Raw genomic sequence first — 5,715 nt, forward strand, 5'->3', positions numbered from 1 at the left:
ATTGATCATATCAAACTCATCAGATCTTGCGCAACCAGGAACTAACACACACATCATTTTATACTTCTCCGATTCTGAATCAAGTCAAGTCAAGCTAACAAAACGCATTATTGTTCCTCTGGAGCGGATGAAAATTCCGTAAATGCATATATTTTAACGTCTCATTGTTCCTTGATTAAATTATCATAACCCAAAAAAGAAAAATAAAAGAAAATAAAGATATAAGAAAATGTAAGTACATTGAAAAGTAAATAAAGATAAAAATTAAATCCAAAAGTTTTAGAAATTTTCTCGTGAAATTATGGAGATATCTATTATATAAGTTATATCCAAAAGATTTCTCCAGTTATTCCAAAATAAACTTCATTTTTCCCAAATTATATAGCTACATTTTATTATAATTATTTTTCATTTTCTGGGAGATAAAAAAATTGCAAAAATTATTTCTGTGGTTTAATAATTATTATTAATATTTTTAGATGTACCTTTTTATAGATTTGATGTCGTAATGTATTAATCGTTCTCAATGTTTTAAATTTAACTATAAAGATATCATATTTATTTGTTCTTCTTTCCATGTCGGGATATACTTTTTGTTGTGGACATATCTTTTTACTGTGTGTTTATCTTTCTAGCCTTTTTATTTTCATAATTTTGAATCGAATTGATGATTATGTAATTAAATGAAATTTAACTTAATTAACTTCAGTATTGACAAAATCAAAGAAAATTTAATTTGGAAAATATTATAATAGTAATTTTATAAAATATTAAATTTAAAGCTTAAAAAATTTTTAAAAAAAATCACAACGAAAGGAACCTTTGCCCTTTATTTTCATTTATGGTCGGTCTTGTAGGCCATTTATGGAGAAAGTAGCTAGTGGGGACATATTGTGCCCGCCTTTGACAAACAAAAAAGTCTATAGACTCTAATTAATTGGATGTATTATATACATATCAAGAACCCATTATTTATTAATTGGTGTTCTTGACTTGTGAGTAGACCTCAAAGTCACACACCATTTCACACGAAACAACTTGTGTAGAGGCGATATCATTTTAGTTTACCCAGAGGAAAAATACCACAATTGACTTCAAAAACACATAAATAATGGAGCTTTTAATTTGTTCTACAGATTTTATACTTTGTACGTGGCAAAAAGAGTATGTACTTTTTTATGTATGTTTTGAAAGGCAACCACTCACTTTGATAATCCACTTTCTACGTCACAAACTTGAAGGGATCATTGTGTGCAATTTTTTTAAAACAATTTGAAAAATTATACTGAAGGATAGTATCCTAACAAAATTAAGGTTGGTTTAGTTTGTATAAATATAATTAAATTTAATAGGTTGTGGATTAAGATTACCCACAAAAAACGTTAGCTGAGAAGACGTCAAAGAAACAAAGTAATTGGCGTGCTTGACTTGTTAGTCACGGTCTGTCTCTTGTGCATTACGTTCAAATTTGTATTTTGAATGTCTCCTTTTGAATGATACAAGAAATAGATTCCTTTACATGTGTGTTGAAATTTATATTGGTTTTGATATCCTTAATATTACATGAGCATAAAGCAAAACATCAATGAAATTTTAGAGATTATCTACTGTTTCCTGAATATAAAATATGAAATAATCAGTATAAGTATAGTAAAGTATGAAACATATTGTGCCCTCCTTTGACAAACAAAAAAGTCTATAGACTCTAATTAATTGGATGTATTATATACATATCAAGAACCCATTATTTATTAATTGGTGTTCTTGACTTGTTGTGAGTAGACCTCAAAGTCACACACCATTTCACACGAAACAACTTGTGTAGAGGCGATATCATTTTAGTTTACCCAGAGGAAAAATACCACAATTGACTTCAAAAACACATAAATAATGGAGCTTTTAATTTGTTCTACAGATTTTATACTTTGTACGTGGCAAAAAGAGTATGTACTTTTTTATGTATGTTTTGAAAGGCAACCACTCACTTTGATAATCCACTTTCTACGTCACAAACTTGAAGGGATCATTGTGTGCAATTTTTTTAAAACAATTTGAAAAATTATACTGAAGGATAGTATCCTAACAAAATTAAGGTTGGTTTAGTTTGTATAAATATAATTAAATTTAATAGGTTGTGGATTAAGATTACCCACAAAAAACGTTAGCTGAGAAGACGTCAAAGAAACAAAGTAATTGGCGTGCTTGACTTGTTAGTCACGGTCTGTCTCTTGTGCATTACGTTCAAATTTGTATTTTGAATGTCTCCTTTTGAATGATACAAGAAATAGATTCCTTTACATGTGTGTTGAAATTTATATTGGTTTTGATATCCTTAATATTACATGAGCATAAAGCAAAACATCAATGAAATTTTAGAGATTATCTACTGTTTCCTGAATATAAAATATGAAATAATCAGTATAAGTATAGTAAAGTATGAAACATATTGTGCCCTCCTTTGACAAACAAAAAAGTCTATAGACTCTAATTAATTGGATGTATTATATACATATCAAGAACCCATTATTTATTAATTGGTGTTCTTGACTTGTTGTGAGTAGACCTCAAAGTCACACACCATTTCACACGAAACAACTTGTGTAGAGGCGATATCATTTTAGTTTACCCAGAGGAAAAATACCACAATTGACTTCAAAAACACATAAATAATGGAGCTTTTAATTTGTTCTACAGATTTTATACTTTGTACGTGGCAAAAAGAGTATGTACTTTTTTATGTATGTTTTGAAAGGCAACCACTCACTTTGATAATCCACTTTCTACGTCACAAACTTGAAGGGATCATTGTGTGCAATTTTTTTAAAACAATTTGAAAAATTATACTGAAGGATAGTATCCTAACAAAATTAAGGTTGGTTTAGTTTGTATAAATATAATTAAATTTAATAGGTTGTGGATTAAGATTACCCACAAAAAACGTTAGCTGAGAAGACGTCAAAGAAACAAAGTAATTGGCGTGCTTGACTTGTTAGTCACGGTCTGTCTCTTGTGCATTACGTTCAAATTTGTATTTTGAATGTCTCCTTTTGAATGATACAAGAAATAGATTCCTTTACATGTGTGTTGAAATTTATATTGGTTTTGATATCCTTAATATTACATGAGCATAAAGCAAAACATCAATGAAATTTTAGAGATTATCTACTGTTTCCTGAATATAAAATATGAAATAATCAGTATAAGTATAGTAAAGTATGAAACATATTGTGCCCTCCTTTGACAAACAAAAAGTCTATAGACTCTAATTAATTGGATGTATTATATACATATCAAGAACCCATTATTTATTAATTGGTGTTCTTGACTTGTTGTGAGTAGACCTCAAAGTCACACACCATTTCACACGAAACAACTTGTGTAGAGGCGATATCATTTTAGTTTACCCAGAGGAAAAATACCACAATTGACTTCAAAAACACATAAATAATGGAGCTTTTAATTTGTTCTACAGATTTTATACTTTGTACGTGGCAAAAAGAGTATGTACTTTTTTATGTATGTTTTGAAAGGCAACCACTCACTTTGATAATCCACTTTCTACGTCACAAACTTGAAGGGATCATTGTGTGCAATTTTTTTAAAACAATTTGAAAAATTATACTGAAGGATAGTATCCTAACAAAATTAAGGTTGGTTTAGTTTGTATAAATATAATTAAATTTAATAGGTTGTGGATTAAGATTACCCACAAAAAACGTTAGCTGAGAAGACGTCAAAGAAACAAAGTAATTGGCGTGCTTGACTTGTTAGTCACGGTCTGTCTCTTGTGCATTACGTTCAAATTTGTATTTTGAATGTCTCCTTTTGAATGATACAAGAAATAGATTCCTTTACATGTGTGTTGAAATTTATATTGGTTTTGATATCCTTAATATTACATGAGCATAAAGCAAAACATCAATGAAATTTTAGAGATTATCTACTGTTTCCTGAATATAAAATATGAAATAATCAGTATAAAAACTTAGGTATAGTAAAGTATGAAACTAATTCAAAACGATTAGTTAATTCTTTTAAGAAAATTAGTTATTTTATGGATAATTAATTTAGAAAGAAGATATAGTGTGCGTGCACAAACAGGCTGAAAATGAAACACCATATATTACAATGAAGATCAAATTGAGAAAGCATGCAGGCCATTTGGGGGGGGGGGGGAATAAAAAGCTAAGATGTGCATACTTGTTGAGTCTAAACGCAAAAAAAGAAAAAAGAAAAAATTGGTTAGACTCTTAATTTGAAAATTTAAATTAATTAACACTCATTCAATATGTCAAAAAAAAACACAGAAATTCGGTAGATGACCATAAATTCAACATTACATTATGTGACTTGATGGTATGAAAGTGCTAAATATAAAAAAAAAATTTAGTTAATTAAAGCAAAACCTGAAAGAAATTTTAGAGATTATCTACTTTTTCCTAAATATAAAATATGAAATAATCAATATAAAAATTATCTAGTCAAGCATGAAATAATCATTGTTAGGAGATCTTAAAACTATGCTTTTTTAAAAAAAAAATCAATATCATTTATGTCGTGATAACCGCTTTTGAAAGGAGAAAGATGCGAACAAATAAAGATAAAATTATCTTCAAAGGCCAAAAATAGGATAAAGATCAAATTAAAGAAGCATGCCATCAATTACTTTTTAAAAAAATAAAAAACAAAGGTGTGCATACTTGCCGAGTTTAAAACGCAGAAAATTGCATACTAGGGTCTTCTTTCCCATGCAATGCACAGCGCAGCGAGTATTATATATTTTGCTTATGTGATGGTAATTTTATTACGCTTGTCTCTAGAATTTAATGTGTGACATTTTGGACGAAAAATATAATCTCTATTGCAAAATGAATGGTGATAATTGATTTGTGTTGTCATACATTGATTCTCTATTAAATATGTAATAATTGATAATTAAATAATGAATATTGTGTCAAAATTATTAAATATGAAATAGTAAAGTTATTGTACCATCAAAAATTAAAACCATACATTATTTTCAAGATCATTCTGTGTATCATGTTACTTGGGGATTTCCGAACATTAAATACATTTTTACTAATTTTGCCCTTGATTAATTTTCTATTCTTTCTTCTTAGATCTTTTTCTCATGCTGCATTCTCTTTCATCTTGTATCTCATTATCATTATTTTTCTCTTATTTGCTCCCTTATTAAGTAAGAAAATACTTGAAAAAAAATGGTTCAATGTTTTTCATATTTATTGCTTTTAACTAATTTTAACTATATTTTTAAACCACATAATTTAGTTAAAAGGATCTTATAAAAAGGATCAGGAGTAGTCCTTTTGGGAATTAATTGTTGGCTATTTAATTGACTTCTTTTAATACAATACTAAAATCTTACTCAACAAAACATCAAGCCAGTGCAAATACTATCCTCCTTCATCTAGATACCCCCAAGGAAAGGTGGAGATTGATCAAGGAAACAGAACTTAGCTTCCATGTCATGGGATTAATCGAATACAACATTATTATTTGTAAATCAAAATGTTGATTGAGAATGTGTATTATTGTTGGTTACCCAACATGGCAATCAAAATAAAATCAAGTGGGCTTAGGTCAGAAGAAATTCTTAGATAAGAGTTCTCTCTTTCAGGCTTTGGATTTGGCTTCTTTCATTTACCCATTCCATCCAATTCCTCTCCCCTACCCATCTCCACCATTAAATTGACA

Source organism: Neltuma alba, unplaced genomic scaffold, assembly GCF_004799145.2.
Source record: "Neltuma alba isolate B1F8T4 unplaced genomic scaffold, ASM479914v2 tig00004803_pilon, whole genome shotgun sequence".
Lineage (NCBI taxonomy): Eukaryota > Viridiplantae > Streptophyta > Magnoliopsida > Fabales > Fabaceae > Neltuma > Neltuma alba.